The sequence below is a fragment of the Cygnus olor genome, chromosome 3 (assembly GCF_009769625.2).
Source record: "Cygnus olor isolate bCygOlo1 chromosome 3, bCygOlo1.pri.v2, whole genome shotgun sequence".
Taxonomy (NCBI): Eukaryota; Metazoa; Chordata; class Aves; order Anseriformes; family Anatidae; genus Cygnus; species Cygnus olor.
In genome coordinates this window covers 105,573,532-105,592,743 of record NC_049171.1, presented here as the reverse complement: position 1 = coordinate 105,592,743, position 19,212 = coordinate 105,573,532, and the positions used below count along the sequence as shown (strand labels likewise).

The following is a 19,212-nucleotide window of genomic DNA, read 5'->3' as shown; positions in this document are numbered from 1 at the left end:
ATAGGAATATTTTCAAAAGTTCTGAATTCAGAGCTTTAGCCAAGTCTTCTGGGGTTTACTAGTCTGAGAAAGTTGGTGAAAAATGATCATTTTCCCTGAGATTCATTCACCTTTTTTGCTTCCTCCTAGGGTGGAATTGGAAAAAAAAAAAAAAAAAAACTTGTGATATAGCAGCACTTTCAGTTTCAGTGGGATCAAGGAAGTGCAGTGAGAAATGAAAATTCATAGCAGTGTTTAAAATGTTTATGTTTTTAAACTCTCAGAAAGAACATGCACTATTTTATTAATTGTTTACTATGACTAGCTAAATGAAGAAATGTCTAGGAGTTTCATAAAGCCAGATGATCCCATTATACCGTGACTTCGGAAACACCTTATATCTGACCACATCTAGCCCCAAAGTCTCACAGCTTAGCCAAAGTGACATCTGTGTAAGAAGCAGGCTCCCTCAGTTTGGTCTGCTACCATAAATCTGCTTCAGTTCAGAGACCAAATATTCGATGTGGCAAAAATTCCTGAACTTTTATTTTCATTTATGAAAATAAATAAGTCAATCTAGAACAAGACAACATAAGCCTATATATGAATTTTTATACATCTATACATTGTATAAAGATCATTCAGCACAGTAGTGCAGAAAGTTCTCTCAGCAGAGCCTACAGACAGTAGGTATGTATAGTCCACCCTCTTATACTGCCCAAATAGCAACTTCCCAGTTTACCAGAAACACCTCCTCTAGCCACATTGCTACCCCTCTCCTTAAACATGTTTCTTGAGTAGCTGGACCTTTGAATAGAGAGGGAAGTGGTTTTTTTTTTTTTTTTTTTTTTTTGTTTCTACATGCAAAAGTTGCTCCTAATACTTTGAAGGGTCTCCTCATGCATTTTCTTTGCAGCAGCTTTTCAAGCCTCCCTGCAAACCAGGTTCTTTGTGAGGACTGGAAGCCTGATGATCCCGTTGACTAATGTGATTTGGTGGTTGGCCTTAGAATTTCATTTGAAAACAAAGAAGAGTTGTCTGTGATAACTAGCAAGGACCAAATTTTAATCCATTTACTGCTTAGCAGTTTGTTACCTGGTTCAAATGATGCTGTCATTGGAAAGAAAGGAGAAGGAAGCCTCAGAGCCATTACATGTTGGAGGTTGCTGTGTGTTCCAGGTGAAGCATGTCTGCACTGTGCTGCACCACAAGTGACCCTACCGTGATTCTTTGGTGGGGCCTGAAACTCCTAACAGGTGGCAGGAAGATGTGCTTTAAGTTAAAAGCACTCAGAACAGCCTGTGCTGGGGAGGAAGTGGGTAGGAGGTGGGTGTAGTAGTATGTTATCTTCTTTCTGTATGGGCTCTTCTTGTGGGACACAGGTAGGTTTGTTTGTTTTTTGTATATATATATATATATATAACATATATAATATATTATGTATATAACATATTGCTGCTTTAGTTGGTTGTTTTCTGTGTCTGATATAATTAGCGGCATTTTATTACATTAGGTGATATAATGAAAATAAGCATAGCACATCCAACTGGTCATGTAGGCGGAGGAGTAAGGCTTTACTATCAACTACTTGAATGAAAAGATGCATGAGGAATGCAGGTGACTCCTTAAGTGGCTTTTGTTTATACAGAGCTCTATGTGAGAAACTTCCCCAATGAAAGGCAGGTTTTGCTAGAAGTCCCTTAAGACCCTTTTGGTGACCCTGGGCAAGTCACAGCTTCAGTTCCTCTCTGTTCTATGGGTTCAGCATAAGAAGTACATCAATCAACACCTCTCCTATGAAGATCAGCTGATGAAGCTGGGGTTGTTCAGCCTGGAGAAGAGAAGGCTCCAGGGAGATGTTATAGAGGCCTTCCAGTACCTAAACGGGGCCCACAAGAAAGTGGGAGAGGGACTCTTTTATCAGGGACTGTAGTAATAAGACAAGACTTAATGGCTTTAAATTAAAAGAGGGCAGGTTTAGATTAGGCATAAGGAAGAAATTCTTTACTAGAAGGGTGGTGAGGCAGTGCACAGGTTGCTGCATCCAGAGAAGCTGTGGATGCCCTATCCCTCGAGGTGCTCAAGGCCAGGTTGTGTGAGGCTTTGAGCAACCTGGTCTGGTGGGAGGTGTCCCTGCCCATAGCAGGGGGTTTGGAATTGTTGTCCGTAGGTGCTTTGGGACTGCAAAATTATGATTCTATTCACCTAATACTACTTCTACCAAAATAAGAAAATGCCTTAAAGATGGAGAGGCAACCCCTGAATGCAGAGTCAGGTTGGATTACCTACTGAAGCCAGAGGCTCCAGCCTGCTAACACAAAAAGTGATTGAGTTGCATTTGCTGTTAAAAGCACAGGCTATTCCTTCAGGGCCTGGCTTTACTGGCAGCAGTCCTCCACTTTTGATGGGCTGGTCTTGACCCTGTAAAACATCTACAAGATTATATATGTGGCAAAAGAGGGTGTATCCAATACCACAGAGACCTTATGCCAAAAAAAGACCTATTCTGTGAATCCTACCAGAACAAGATAGGAGGAACATGAAAAGTGGCTCAGTCTGGGCAGTCATGAGTAGGTAGAAACACTGGAAATGGCCAAGTAGGCAGGCCTTTTGTGAGGACAGGCAGCTTCAGACTTTGACAGTAACTCAGCAGGGATTTTCTAACTTGCCATTTGAATTTAGGAGTTTCAATCAGTTCCCTTGGAACTTTGAGCCTTCATCTTCAAATGATGATTGTAATATTTCTTCTGCCATGGCTGTAGCATGGTCTGGGCATGTACATGCCCAGGGCATTACCAAAATGTTGGAATTTTAAATTGATCATATAAATTTAGTAACAGTTGTTGCAGGGTCTCAAGGCTGTGGTATTTATAGTTAGCTTAAATGACCCACATTTAAAGTGAGTGAGATTGAGCTATTCACACACTAATGAGAAGAAATTGCCTCATCCAATCAAGGTGTGCTAGCTATTGTGCATGTTTTATAAATAAGATTAATGAATCACTTTGCAGTAAATGCTTCAGCAAGGAGGAATTTATTTTGCTATACTAATTGTCACATGTGTCTCAAAACACCAACTGTGCAAAACTGGATTTCCCTGTTGTGCACAAGATGGCTGGCCTCTGTGCTTTTAATAATGTCATTGTTCCAATTTCTTTGCTGCAGCTGATCATTTTGAACTTTGCATTTAATGCTGCATTATAAATGGTGATGTTGGTTAAAAATTATCGTGGAATTTAATCCTCTCCATTAGCGAAAGGACAAAAGTCTTTCTCTAACTTAAGCTGTCCAACTCTACTTTCCCATTGTCGTGAATAAGTCTGACATTGTTTCTTTACGCACACAATTACCTTTTAATTATAATGAAATGATGAATCGCTGTTCAAGTCCTTAATTTACTCAACAGTCCCTGTGATTTTAATGGCATTTTCAAAAATTTTAACATTGTTCCTAACAGGTGTGTTAATGAAAGTGTGAGAAAACATTGTTGACAATGAAAAACAACATTGTTGACAATGAACAACATCCACAGCAGGTGTAAAATAGCCTTGCAACACTGGAATGCATAAGTGGCACTGAAGTTCTGCGTCAATTTGTCCATTATTCATTCTGTTATTCTGGTTGTGATATTGGATGCAATTGTCCTTACATTTTTCATGCTTTTTACACTATTATAGCCCTGACATCAGTGGAATTACTCAGAATTCACAGTGGGGTTAATAAGAGAATTGCATCTAAAAATACCATGATGGGATTTTCTTTCCAATGACAAATTTAAGACAACTTCCCCCCACCCCCCACCGACTTTGGTATGCAGATGTATTTGACGAGAAGTGCAATGTAGGTTTGAGTAGTTTGTTTCCCTGTAAAACTATTTTCATAAATTTGTTTCTATGCTTCATGCTTTGTTAAATGTGCTTCTGATTTCAGCTGAAACTAACAGTTGCTATATGCATAACTTCTCCCATACCATCAGGCTCTCTGTTCATTTACAGTGAGAACAGACAGTGTTGTCCTCAGCAAAATTCTAAAATGAGGATATCAGCCCCTTTGTCTGGGGACCACATTTCCAAAGTGGTCTATGAAAAATCCAAAATAGCCGTGTGTGCCTTTGAAGCCTGCAAAGCCACCCACGGTGCAAGAGCAGCCTCTTTGTTGCCCATGCTGAAAAATTCAGAAGTAGCAGTTTAGATTCTTTAATGAAAGTTAGTATGCGCTCAGCTTCATCCTCCCCTCCCATGCTCAGCCTCGTGGCAGCAGTAAAAAATGATTAGTTTGTGCTCTGTTATATTTAGGTGACAGTCTCGGACAATAAGCAGGGTGTTACTGAGTTTAGGGGCTTTCACCAAGCGTGATGAATAGCCTGCAGGTGTCCCTGAAGATGGTGCATAGACAATTTCATTCTGCAGAATGCTTAGACTGAAACCCAAATGTAAGAGTGTACCTGGCCCTGCTCGTTGTACCTGTGTAACATACAGCTGTGGAGCAGTACTGTTAGCCATTATGGGAAACATGACGTTTGTAGATGCAGCATGGACTTAGGGACATCTGTGCAGCCTGATGATCATGCTGAGGTTATGGAGGGCATGCCTCTCCAAAGCAAACGGGTTCCAGATTTCAGGATCTAATAAGCATTTTTGTATGTGAAATTTCACTTACAGTGCATAGTATTTATACCGTGTTGCCTTGCTTTATGGAAGAGCTTTACAGACTTGAGTATTGTACCCCCAAAGCTGTTGCAAACTACTGTGCATAGTCTAGTAGACTTCCCTTGCTTAGCAAGCCTCAGTCCAAACCCTTTACACTGCCAGCATGGTATCAGCTGAAAATATTTAACAGAAATGCAATATACTTATTGTAATGTTCTGACAGCCTTCTTGTAGGAAAAATTTCAGACCAAAAGGTTTTTGCTTGTCAGTGTGTTTGTACTCTATCCTAACAGCTACCTGGTTGTGGAGGGGAGCTTTCAGAACATAAAGGTAATATTAGAAATCATATTGAAACATTGATTATTTTGCATCATCTTTTTGAACTCTGATTCAAAACACTGAATATGGAGATAGCTGATCTCCAGTGATGTAAAACAGACTAAGGAATGAGAAGTATGGATTTATTAAAGAGACTTGGATTAAGTTCCCCCTAGTATTTTTACCTGACTGGTCTCTACATACTGCTTCCATGCTATAGTGTGAGAGGACCTGCATCCCCAGATCACCATCATGAATTTTTACTCCAACGCTTCCACCTCACACAATAATAATAGGTAGATGGAGATAAAAATGTTTTTTTTTTCTTTTTTGTAAAATAAGAAATGTGTATTTTTTTGTTTATCTGCAACTACATCTAGAAAGTATCCTGGCCAAAATTAATCTTGCATTTGTTAATAAGCTGCTGCTGGTTAATACAATGATGAAAGCAATGTAAGAACTAAGATACTAAATGAAAAGTTTGTATATGACTATTGCATGGGAAATCTCAGGTTTTACTCTGTTACTATATATTTTTTAAGTGAAGGCTTGGCAACTGTGACTTTTTTTTTTGCATAGAAATATAGATGCATAACATGAACAAATATACCAGATTCGTAATTCTGTTAAGTCTTCTGGTCCTTGTGTTCTTGTTGGAGATTGATTATCAAGTGGGGGGAAAAAAAATCAGAATGAATTGGTCATCCCTTTTCTTCCTTATTTGAATAATTTTATTTAAGAATTGTTGTTTTTATTTTTTCCTATCAGTCTCGCAGCTGTAGCTGTCAGGCTTCTTTCTGTTAGTCTCTGTAGCTTGCTGTCCCATTTCCTATATGTTTTTTTAGCTGCTGGGTAGATGCTGTTATGGCACATCCAACCTTTGTTATAAATAATTTATTCTGAAGGTTCAGTATGTTATAACGTGCGTGAAATATCTTGCATTTATATTTAATGCTCCTGCTTTGCTGAGAGCTCTCTCCAGCCAAAGCTGCCATCAGAGAACTGGCAGTCTTCAAGTGGAAGAGAGAAAATTTTTAGACTGTATCATTCTATTTTTCTAGCTATAAATGATACACTTCTGGTGAAGAGTGAAGCAAACAGTTATTTACCCATTTTGAAGAACCTGGTTTAGATGATGTGAAAATGGCTGTTTGCACTGGGTGTGAAGTGTCTCTAAGCAACTTCAGTGCCCAAAAGCATGCAATTCGAGTGCTGATCCCTTCTGGGAAAGAAACTGGTGAATGGGCAGTTGGGTGACTGATAGGTACAAGAGGTAAAATTGTAGAAAATAAATAAAATAAAATCTAGCTAGGGAAGCAGTAGCCAGGAGATGTTTGGTACTAGAGCACATTCTGAGGGTAAATCCAGTCCATGCAATGGAGGATGAGAAAGTTCAGTTCCTATGTGGAAAGCTTAGGTGATCTCTGCAGAGAGGACAGTCATAGTGATCGGCACAGTCAAATGACAGTTTGCTCCCCTCTTTCCTTCGTGGTTCCCTCAAAAACTTGAGCCAGCACTACAGGCTGTTAGGAGCTAAGATTTAGAAATGTGCAGGAATTATATCCTAGACTGGCATTACATAATGGAGACAAGTGGTGGTGGGAGGCTGTTCTGTTTCTCAGGGATGGTTTGACAGTTTTTTTTAGTAGATCTTAGAAGTCTGGTTGACATACCATCCTTGAAATTACACTGATTTAGTACAAAAAATGTACTATGGTTAAAAAATAAACAAGTAAACTTGTCTTCTGATATTTATTAGGTAAATTGAATTAAAATCTACGTTGTCAACAGATAACACAACAAATGGAGATCTAGCAGTGCAAGAGATGTGTTTCTAGTAGCTTTCCCTAAAAAGTTGAGCCTGATGCTATTCAGTGTTTCTATTGGCATGCTAGACAGTGATTTAATCTTCTGATCTGCAGACTATCAGAAAAGAGGACTGGTAATAGAGCAAGTTATGTCCAAGAAAGATTGAAAGAGGATGTGAAACTTCTGGAGAGAAATCAGTGGAAGGATACAACGATAGAAGGAAATGTTCCATACATACTAGTTTAGCATGTAGAGAGATTTAACTATTTCTTACTCTTCTAAGTGGTTTATGAAATATGAGACAGAGAAACTGGAACTTAACCACTAGCTAAATAAGAGGGTTTATCACAGGCTTTTTGCATGCACATGTCTGTTCAGTGAAAATATTCAAAGGAGAATTCACTGCTGCAAGTTAGCCCTGAAACCTGGGAAGTGATATGATAGCAACTGCTACGAGGTATATTGCAGTTCAGTAGCTGGAAGATGAAGTTGAATAATTCAATTTCTGAATAAAAGGGAGCTTTCTAGCCACAAGGATGGAGAAAACAAAAAAGAAAGTCCTTAGAAGTGGGATAATTAAAAGCTGAGGTAGTTTACCTGATGAGTGAGCACTAGGAATCTTTCAGAATCATTACGCAGAATATTTCAGTCAGTACTGTCTCTGTGGATGAATAATAAAACATTTTTTTCTCCTTCATTCTTGGTGTATTCATAACATTTTAGTTTTGAATTCAAGTCTTTAGTAAATTCAGTTAGCTACTGAATCCTGTGCTTCAGTCAATTGCCTGAAGGCCTTAAAGTTTCTTAATACTTTTTTTTTGTTTCACCCCTCCTTAAACCACAAAGGGAGAGATGCAATCAGAGCCAAAAGGAGACCAGAACTCAAGTCTGGACAGTTACGTATGGATGCTGTTCTCAGTCCATTCTTCACTTCATCATTCTTAGCTACCTGGCTGGCACTTGTGAATGCTCAGGGTCAAATTCCAATCTGTTTTAATTAAGAGTTTTTGGTTCAGTGAATGGACTGTGCTGTCCAGGAGATCAGGCTGTACAATGGAATGGTCTTTTCTATTCTTAGCATTAACTAAAGCAAGTATAGTCCCTACCAAAGATAGCTGTGCTCATGCTGTACTAACACACTTCATGAAAATGTCTATGCTTACAAACAACTTGGGCAAAATTAACTGGAGAAGGATGTTTAAAAATATGGAATTACGTTATTAATATTGTTTCTAGGAGATCAATCTTTGATTCTTGTGTTTTCTTCCCAGGGATGGGTGACAATAAGCATATTAGCACTGTCTGTAGCCTTCTCTGCAGTATATTAATGCTACAAAATATGCTGATTCCCATACCTAAAACTTTTATTTACTGTCTGCACGTTTCTCTGGAAGTGAATCAGTACTTTCTAAATATTCCATATGACTGATTCACTACTTGAGGAAAAAAATTCTATATCTGCCCCATTTGTAGAAGTTAATACAAGCAGCAAATGCCACTAGCAGTGTAAGTCTAAAATGAACTATCCTGCTAGGCCTTTTCTTTCTTTGTATTTGCTATGCTTTACTTGTCCCTGGCAGGTTACAAGTGAGTGTAAGAAACGTGATTTTTTCAGGGAAAATGAGCCACAGAATGGCTGAGGTTGGAAGGGACCTCTGAGGATCATCTAGTCCAACCCCTCTGCCAAGCAGGATCACCTAGAGCACGTTGCACAGGATGGCATCCAGGCAGGTTTTGAATATCTGCAGAGAAGGAGACTCCACAATTTCTCTGGGCAACCTGTTCCAGTGCTCTGTCACCCTCACAGTAAAGAACAACCTTTTAGGAGACAATCAGTATTCTACAGACACATCTGCATGGCAGGTGTTTGAAGTGCAGAAGCTGTGTAGACATCACTTCTCTTCCTCACTGTGCATGAAGAGAGTTTTTGGAGTAATCTGTGTATCAGGTATGCAAGCCCTCCTGAGAGAACTTCAATGAGAGAATTCTCATTGAAAGCCCATGAGAGAATTCTAAGTTCTAGAGGAATCTGTGGAGAAAGATTGTGGATAAATTGGCAGAATTTACATGCAGGGGAAAATGGCTTAGCCAGCTGCACCATTCACAGCTGCACTGTTCTTCTTATAACATCCACCTGGTCCTTAAAGTTTATTGCCCATTGCTCTGCATTGAGTTGTAATTGCTGGGTTAATGTAGCTTTGATACAGGAGCTCCTGCAGTCTTCCTACAAAGACAGGTGGTGTTTTTGCTTCCGCTGCTGTTTTCTGAAGGGGCGATATATGTACATACCGATTAACTTTTATCGGTCCTTTGAACAGTTTATATATCACCTTATATTCCTGTATAGGGTTGTATAAGCTCAGTAGCACAGTGAGGAGCAAAGCTCAGACTGGTACTAGACCAAGTGCTAGCTTAAGCATGCTCCTGAGGTCAATCCCAGGTGTGTTGCCGTATACCACATGAATGAAGGTATTTTGACTGTTACCTCCTGCTTTGGAAGACTGCAGGCAGCAGTCTGATGGAACACACAGCCTGTACCCTTAGCTCTTCATGGCAGGCACCTGGCTCTGCAGGTGCCCTACAGCAAACACACCAGCCTTTGCTCAGAACAGCACACCATGCTTTAGCCCTCAGTTCACCAGCCATGAGAGATGTATCATGACCTCACAAATGGAGGTGCAGAACAGCCTCATAGTGTCCAGCACTGCCAGGCTAGAATGGACAGAAACCTCAGCACATTGTTATATACAGATAACTTTTCCCTCTTCTAGTCTCCCTGGTGCCTCCCTGGTGGAAGTGGCACTTGCTGCTTTTGTAGGCAACAGAGTTTAGCTATTGTAATATCCCTCATGTGATATAAATATTAAACCTTGGACTCCTCTGCATCTCTGCATACCACTGTTGATCTTTTCTGCCCTGTACTGCTTCTATTATTTGAACTGCTGCACCTTGTTCCTCCTCTCAGTCCTATTCAAGACCACCCCTCTGTTTCTGAAACTGCTCTCCTCGAAGTGTCTGAAGTTCCTTCTAACCTGGGGAGAGATAAGTGGAAAGGGAGAAAATTTCTATTTCGGAGGAGTCGATACTGCAGCAGCAGGAACTTTCATCTGTTATACAGGAGACTCAGATTTGAACCTCTGATTGCAAGGGCCTCGTTCAGGATTTTCCCATTTCTGCCGAATATCTTAATGATCGGGGAGCTTGATCCAGTGTTTCTGGATTGCCATTCCCTCACCACTACCCCCAGCCTGGTTTAATTTAGCCTTGGAACAAAAATTCTCAAAACTCCAGATGATTCATGGGCACTTGTAGACAGTTGGAAGTGTTGGATGATTTAGCAGTGCCATAACTTGCTATTATACCCATGATCATCTGTGTGTAACATGCGACACCTGGAATGAAGTAGAGCGACCTGAATGGGCAGAGAGCTTAAGGAAGATGAGAGCAATAAAAAAGTAATTTATGCCTGGGAGCTCTGCCCTCTGGCTGTGCCAATGTATCCCCAGACGCTTAGTTAAAGCAGGTGGTGAGTGATATCGTGCTTGAGGCTGTTGATGGTGATGGGGATCCTGCACAGGGAGCATTTAACTTGTCAGTCTCAATTGCATCATCCCCTGGAGCGTGAGGATGGCCACAAAGGGGACCATACACCTGACCCCGCCAGCCAAGCCTCCTGGTGCTGGAAGCCGTGAGACAACGAGGCAGCAGCAAGAACTACCTGCCCTTTGTCTCTGTTACAGCTGTCAGGTTTTATGAGTAAGGAAGGAATGAGAACACGTTTTATTTAAATAGAGCATTATATGGCTTTGTGTATGCTTGCACATATGTGGAGAGGGCAGGCATCTTGGGCTTTTACAGGGAACATGGTCATCTCTGATTAAAATAACTGCATGTGTGCCAACAAGCTTAGCAAATTAAGTAAAACAGAAGCAAGTCTGTAGAAGACTCACTGCTATAAAAAAAATAAAAACAAGCGTAGCCCTTAGGCAGCCCATCTCATACACGTGTCTCTGAAGCATAAGAGAGGTAAAGCAATTCCCATCTTGCCCTGGTTCATTGCATTAGGGGACCTTGAGAAGAGGAAATGGCATCTAGAAATGTGGAGCTCTCCAAAAGACAGACTTTCCCATTAATGTCAATGAAATGATTTCCAGTTTCATAATAAATCCCTTTGCATAATTCTTCCACTATTTATACATCTCATAAAGATTCAGCCTACATGGAACAAAAGGCAAAAGGGGAGGGTGGAGGAAACACTGGGGGAGAAGAGAATTAATATGATTACACGTGGGCTGGGGAACTGACATTGAGTGTACCCTGTCCTAGAAAAGAAATGGTTGAAGCCGCATCATATTTATTTCAGTAGTGCGGATGAGAGATGGTGTTTTGTATTACATTTCTAGACTTCATATCACGTTTTCTCCCTCTGCTGGCAACTGGATACAATGAAGCTGTAACTAGTGGAAAACAACAAAACTCTCAAGACTGAAGCATTTAGGAATGTGAAAACGGTGGCATGTGCTGAAAAATTAGGCCATAACATACTTTAGTCCAATTAGCCCTGGAAATGGCTGACAAGCATCCTTTGTACAGATCAGAATAATTCTTACAGAGGCTTTAATGTATGGCTGAATGCAGCCCTCTTCTTTAGAGAGACAGCAGAAATCCTTGCTTGTTAGTATTAGAGTAAATAAAGCCTACAGAATCAAACCTTGGAGTTAGTTACAATTTTCTGAAAGAACAACTTCAGGTTTGTAATTTTAGAAACAGTATCTCTGCTTTAAATTGCAATGACACTCTGTTCTAATGGAGGTTACTAATTTCTGGAGTCTTCGCCTTGTTTTTTTTTTTTTTTTAACTCTTTTGGAAATATTTTTATACTTTATAGACTTGGGGGGAAAAACCTGGCTAAAGAAAGAAGATTCTGCCCTATGCGTATTTTTAAAACAAACTAACAAAAACACCATTAAAAAAGGAGGATTAATCTTGCTCCAGAGAAATTCTGTAAAATGATGTGTTTATAAACAGCTTTATGTAAGCTTACCAGCAGTAAGTATTTATTAATAATACAGCCCTATAGGAAAACTAAATGCTACAGATATGCGAGGAAACATTTTCTTATGAAAAATATAATCTTGACTAAAACACAGGTAATGCTTTCTGCTCTGTGGGACTGGGATATCAACCCAGCAAATAATGTTATTCTAATGACTAAAAAACATGAACTATAAATCTTAGAAATATATATCAACTTGGAATGATTATATATTCCCTGTAGTGAGTCAGAATTGGTACTATTGAATTAATAACGTTAAGCCTCTTAACTGTTCTTTGAGATTTTGTAGTAAATATTACTGCCATTTTACGGTTGAATAAACTGAGGCAGAAAGAAATTTGTTCAACAGTATGAGAGTACTGTTTTCTAATCCTCCTTTTATTGATATACATTTTATTAAGACAGGTAGAGATTTGTTTTTTTCTTCTTCCAAAGGGATATATTTAGAGCAATAGCTGATGAAACTTAGAGAAGTAAACTGTATTTAGTGGGAATTTAGCTGGGGGAAAATGCTGGCAGATGTGAAGGAATATTCAAGTTAAACAAAGACCACTGTGAGGAGTGGCAGTGCTGGGAGAACAATTCTGTAGTCAGCAATAAAGAGATGAGAGCTGCCATGGCAAGCACGAGTGGGGCTGGGATGTCAGGGGAACTCTTCAGCAGTGGCATAGCTCAGTTTAAAATGTCAGTTAGAAACACCAAGTGCATAAATAGGGAAGGGTTTAAATTCTTGCACTAGTAGTAATGCTTGGAATAGAAGCATCCTGGATTTTTCAGACCCTCTTGCCACTGTCTGGTTGCCTGCCCAAGCCAGAAATGGCTCAGTCAATGGGAGATGCTTCTTCCACACAAGCTGGTTTCTTTGTCAGTTGCAATTTTCCTGTAAAGATTAGGAGAGATGTACTCTTTTGTCCTGGAGCAACACAATATCTTTTATTAATTTCTTAACTATGTTCTGTGGTGGCCACCAGTGCAGTAGTCCAGCTTCTTGATTTTTATTAACCGCACTCAAAAGCGAGTGTCTGGTTTTGTTTTGCTGAACTATACGTAAAAACATGCTTGCAATAATGTATGGGAAAGATTTGCACAGAGATTTAACACCTTTGCATTATTATGGCTGTACATAACAATAATGAATCCCCTTCCCTGTTTCTGTCTCCAGCTGTGGCCACAACTTGCCCAAAATAGCACAGTTTGGGGAGTTCATAGTGCCATATTCCCCGATCTTAGGGCTGAAGTGTCTATCTATTTTAACATGTTTTTTCTCTAGCTTAGGTGGAAAGACCATGAAAAAAAATTGCCTCTTCTTTTCTCCCAGTGCTCATTCCCTATGATTGCACACAGAGCCACCACATGTGATGTGGAAGGTTCTTCTTTCCCCTCTGAAGATCCCAGATTAGTCTTTCTGCTGCCCAAATACATTAACATTCATGACTTTAGTCCTCAGCCTCTTCGTTACAGTTCTCTGAGGATACACTGGTAAAAAAAAAAAAAAAAAAAAGTTATATAATGAGAAATAGATGCACAGTCTTGTTCATTAAAATCATTCATTACTGTTCTCTTTGAGAAACATGTATGAGAACTGTTGATAATATGACAGACAGGGAACTTCAGGAGGTGGTATTCAGAATGGATGTACTACAAAAGACAGTGGGATATTGTTATGAGAAGATTTATGAATCCTACCCGTTGAAGAGTAAGGTGGTGCCTAAGAAAAGCCTGGAGAGTTCTGGCCATGTTTCCGTAAAGCTTAGGGGTAGGGTACCTAGCAGAGTGTTTTGGAAATAGGTGGCTGGGTATGGTCTGAATTGGCTGCTTCACAAAACCATAATCTGAGCCTGTGCTAGTAGAGCACTTCTGTTTTCTGAAAGAATGTGTTCTTTAATAGGTGCTAACATACTTTTAACATCAGAGATATTCTTTTCCGTTGGTAATACTTGATTACAATATATACACAATTTATTTGTGAATCACCACCATTTCTGTAGCAGGTATCGTTGATCCTCTCTGTAGAGGAGGCAGATATTTTAGCTCTATTTTACATATATATACACAAAGGACCCCAAACAGCTTTGAAATACAAAAAATATGTTGGATTGTAGATCTCAGTGTGAATTTGTAACTCTGACTTTTCCTTTGGATAAGGATCTTGGCAGTTTTAGATGATATCTCTATTGACTTTAGAGACGTTCACCTTTCACAGTAGAAGACAAAGCCTGGTAATTTACAGAGCCAGATCCTGAGCTCAGAAAACAGAACAGAGAAGGTCTGAATGCTGACCTCAATATTACATATCTGAAGTTGAGTGTCTCCTGGATCATCTGTTTACCTGTTATTGTCTGATTTACTTCTGTAGTCCTTGTGGAGTTAAGTTGCAACAGCCTGGTTTCTTTTCCATCTTTATCACGCTGAACATGGAAATGGATTTTGAATGGACTCTGAAGGTTGTCTCTGAACTGAGTTCAGCTATTAGTAACAGTTATTAATGCTATTCCCAAATACTATTATGTTAACTGCACTGATTTCTTCTGGGTTTTTAAAAAGTATATGCTGAAACTGGTAAGAGTGAAATGGTGTTTTCATTAGTGTGTTGAAGTGATGGAATCAGTCCTGTAGGATGCTAAAGGCCTTCAGCTTCCATTGACCTCTGTGACATTTCAGCTCAGTGGTTTTTAATCATAGGTCTTTAGGAAGTATCTATTTTTCTTTCTGTTAGGTTTCAATAGTGACGTGGATTTTCTTAGGGGTCTTTTTTTTTTTTCCCACCTCTTTCCAAGGAGCTGGGTTGAGGACATGTTGAGATCTATTTTCTCACAAGAATAGTTTCCTCATTCTATGCCCTGTGGTCAAATGTAATGTCACACATTGGCCAGTTGATTGTAAGGATTTCCTTTGCAAAAAGTATGTCAGCAAGACTGATGTTCTGCAGCATCCTGTAATTTGGAGAGCGTGTAAATGATAACAGATAGAAGTGCAGTCAAACATGAAGTAACAGGGATTCAATAAATCAAATATGAAAGAGATTGAAGCAAATTCCAAGGTAGTTCCTGTATGGATTTTAGGCAACTTGACAAAGATAACTTGCAAAAGAACTGCTTGTCTGATTAAAAAAAAGACCTTTCTCTTCCCTGTGCCTGTTTTTGAGAAGCAGATAAAGGTGGTAAGTAACATTTTGATAGCAGAGTCAAGAGGAAAATATAGTCATACCTCCTAGGATATTTGTGTCTATATAGTGTGTCTGTGTGACTGTATAGTCAGTATGTATATACCATTAAAAATATATATATGTGCATATTGTTGCCAAGTTCCTAACAGTGCAACTTATTCTTTATTTTTCTACATGGATAGTGTCATTCTCCTTCCCTAAATGTTAATCTCACTGGAGCAAAGGCCAAATAATCAGCATAAAATCTCAGCAAATGAAAGATCTGTTTGAGGTGGAACAGGTAAGTCTAGATTTTTTTTCTTTTTCTCCTAATAGAGTAAATAAATATTGAAATACTTATGTATTCATACTGAGAGTGCATACCAGTCTTGCACTCAAACTTTACATGCACATGCTCAAATAGATGTTCGTGCTAATTAGACAACTGCCTAATTTTTATAGGCAAAACCATTTTTAGTTGTGCATTACATGTGTCTGCTCCTATAAGTAGAACTCTCCCCCTTCCAGGCACTTGAAAAATGGGCCACTAATTCACAGACATGTTTTCAGCCTAGCTTGCTATTGCGAGTTATAATGAATATAGTAGTTGAAAGGGCAAAAAAAGTTGGAGGAAGGGCTCAAAATTAGGGTTAAATGTTGATCTCATTTTTGCCTACTTGCATTGCTGTATATTAATGGTATTCTCTTACGAATTACGGTGCAATGTATGTTCATGCTGACCCAGCTATTCATCTGTTGTGTGTGCCTGACAGCCCAGTCCTAATAGCTTTTTGCACTATTAATATGTCACAGTATGGAAAGATACATTAATGTGGTTTTAATGTGTTTCAACTGTGTGGTGCTATTGAGCATGTTGGATGTTGTAGCTGGTTGGTTTCGTGTAAATAAAAAGTATATATAACCTAAGAAAACAGGAAAAAAAAAAAGTCACCTCGCAAGGAACCCTTACTTGCAAAGTAGAACTGTTGTCCTTCTCTATCCTGTGCCAGATGGCTGACATGTTTATAGGAAAGAGATTGTTTCATGTTTTAGGGTGCAGTATGCACTGTGGCCGTATTCATGCATGTGGGAAGATGTCTCACAACTGACCTTACCAAAACAAACAAACAAAAAAAAGGGCGAAAAGGTACAATGAGAGAGAGAGGTAGAAAGAGGATATAGGAAGGATGGGAGAGAAACAGCATGAGACTGTTCAAATATCTCCTGTATGGACAAAATGAAATGTGACAGTAGTGATCACAGCACGCATTTGCTTCAGCCATGAGGGGCTGCACTCGTATTTTAACTCTGTTCCATATCATAGAAGCACAGAATGGCTTGTATTGGAAGGGACCTCAAAGACATCTAGTTCCAACCCCCCAGCCATAGGCAGGGATGCCACCCACTAGATCAGATTGCTCAGGGCCTCATCTAACCTGGTTTACTTTTAGTTTCCTTTTTTTCCTTTCTCCTTCCAGCTTTAGCCTGGCATGGTTTTACTCATGGTACATACTCTGCTATCCAAATGTACAATGTTATCAGTCCAAATTTGGTGCCTTCCTTCTAGGACTCCTGTCAGGAGTACGTCATGTCAGCTTGTACGTCATGGTTGCCCAACTCAGGATGGCACTTCAGCATATGTGCAATGACATCCAGGGAATACCACATTTCTTCAATATTGGATATACTTATTTTATTAGGAGTCATGGATATTTGAGAAATTGAGATAATATACTACAAAGCATGTATTATTCAGCCAATATTTCTGCTTTTCATGTTTGTGCCTTTTCAGAGATCCATAAAATCTTACCAAAATTATCAGTGAATCAATGTTATTGATTCAAATTCTTCAACTTATTTTTGCAGAAATTTCTAAGCAACACTGAAGCTTTATTGAGGAAATTTCTACCAGAAATAAACTGTGGTTTGCACACTGCTTGTGATCATTTACTGAAAGTTTGTATTGCAGCATGTGATATGGTTCTCATCTTCTCTCAGAATGGATTATGAGTAGCCAGCAAATGTGAAAGTTTAGATTTGAAGATAAAAGCTATAATCTGAAATTCATAGGTGTAAGTTAGGTAAAGGATTATGTATGTTTGGTAATATGAGTATTAACATAATGGTTCTTCTAAGTATTTTTTCTAAGCAATTGCACAATGAAAGTTTAAGTAATAAGACGAGCATGACTAAGTGCAATGAGTTGGTCTACTAAGCTAAACTGCATCTCAATCAGAGTCCTACAAGTAAATGAAAAGAAAGGAGGAGAAATGGGTTTTCTCAGACAAAGTGGAAAGAAAGGAAAATGGAAGAATCATATGATTTTTCTGGAATATATGTATACTCACACTTTTTTATAGAACTTGTTTTTAAAGGAAATATAGGGCAATTTGGGTTGTTCTGCCTCTCCAAAGTACTATTGTGAAAAGTAACTTAGGCTTTGCACTGGATTTATGCTGTGTTAGATTCAGCAATTTTATGCAGTAATAACAACTTTCCCTGTCATTGTATTTCAGTAGTATGCTACACATCCAAGCATTATATTACTTGTTCTGTCTATTACTTATATTACTTGTTCTGTCAATCCACTAAGCCAGTTGTTCAAAGATAAACTTATTTCAAAAGAAATCTGGATAATCTTCTCTGTTTGGCATCTATGAGAAGTGAGTAAATGCTATGTTCAAATTAGAAGCAATTACATTCTCTATTTCTGTCTTTACCCTTGATTATAGTCATTGCGAGTCTTGGGATTTCAAATATTTTGTTAGACTGCCTCCACACTAATGTTTCCACTGTCTCTGTAATATGGCCTTTTCACAAGTTACATAGAACAAATAAATTCTGCCTTGCTGCACAAAGGACATTCCAGTTGCAAGCGTAAATGAGATCTTGTTCTGGGTAAAGGGTTGCTCCTGGTTGTTAGGACCTCTCCACCAGTAGAAGACAGCAGCAATGGGGAAGGACACCCATAGGCAAAGCTAGGAGCTTGCTAGTTCCCACTGTCTATTACTGCCTATGCCATTGGCAAGATGACAAACATTACAGAACTGAGGAGAGGGGGGGAAAAAAACGTGAGAAGATGTTTTAATCCACAGTGGTGCCCTTAATGAACAGAAAAAATTGAGATCAAACAAGGGTGCTGTGTCCTCACACCCTCCAGACAGTTAAATGGTTTCAGTCAAAGCAAGAAAATGGCCCATGTTTTATGATTTGTCGTAGTTTTTATCATTACTGCAAATAAGATATCCACCTGCAAGCATGGGTTTTGAATTGCTCTGTGGAGGCTAGTGTTTCTCTCCACTGACTGTAAGACAGCTAGAAAGATTAGCCTCCCAAGGAAGGAGTCTAAAAAGATTGTCCAAAGCTAAAGGTTATCCCTTTCCCCCAGCACACCTTCCTTTTATACTTTTCTCCACTATGACATTTTGGAACAGAAATATTTTGTCTGGTTTCTCCCTTAAGAAAGTTATATTTGGAGACTGCTGAACAGGAAAAATCTCTGCAAGCTGATGCACGGTATTATGATATGCTTTTTTACCCTCATTATTTTTCACTTGCCTTGGCTTATTTTTATAGTTCTGCCTTTCTTCCTCCTCACCAGATTGTTTATACTTATAAAGAAATAAGCCTTCTGCTTGTTGCATAGTCAGTTCTCTTTACATTTTTCTTAAGTTAACATTGGTTTCTGTTGTCCTTTTCCATGTTTAGACATAGCCAGGATAAATTTCAATGACAGCCTTTCCAACTGTTTCTAAATATTTCTCACTTTTCTTGCAGACAAATTTCCATATGTTACAAAATTCAAATCAAAATTCCATAAGGCGCTCTCCCCATTCCTCCAGCCATCATCCCAAAAGTGAAGGGGTTCAGTTTGTTCAGGTGGAGCTCGCTTTCTACGCCCCCAGCGCCAGCAAATCTGTTCAGTGTAGGAGGACAGTGGAGCATGTCGCCCACAGCCACCTGCTCTGCCAGAGGGTCCATAGCCTCGCCAGCATGGTGCCAAGGCACTGGCTCAGGGTGGGAGTCTGCAGGAGGCATGGATCAACTGGTAGATGCACTACTTCACTTTTCCCTTGCTCCTGGGTAACCTTTGTTGACAAAGATAAAGCCCCATTTGTATTTATTTATTTTTTTAAAGTCATCTTCCTGAAAAATTACTTTGTCTTGCCTATTGACTTTTAGTCAATTGCAAGCATACAGTCTTGGTTTACTAGGTAGGCTGCTAGTTGTATAAAGTAGGTAGGGTACAAACACTT

At 39.2% G+C, this 19,212-nt stretch overlaps 1 long non-coding RNA gene across 1 annotated transcript; it reads left to right on the top strand.

Annotated features, from left to right (window-relative positions):
• The first annotated feature begins 1,297 nt into the window (after positions 1–1,297).
• Positions 1,298–17,682, top strand: LOC121067974. The gene is made up of 3 exons (XR_005818538.1): positions 1,298–1,361; positions 15,160–15,257; positions 16,823–17,682. It is a non-coding gene; the product is annotated as an uncharacterized LOC121067974 (long non-coding RNA).
• Positions 17,683–19,212: the final 1,530 nt, after the last annotated feature.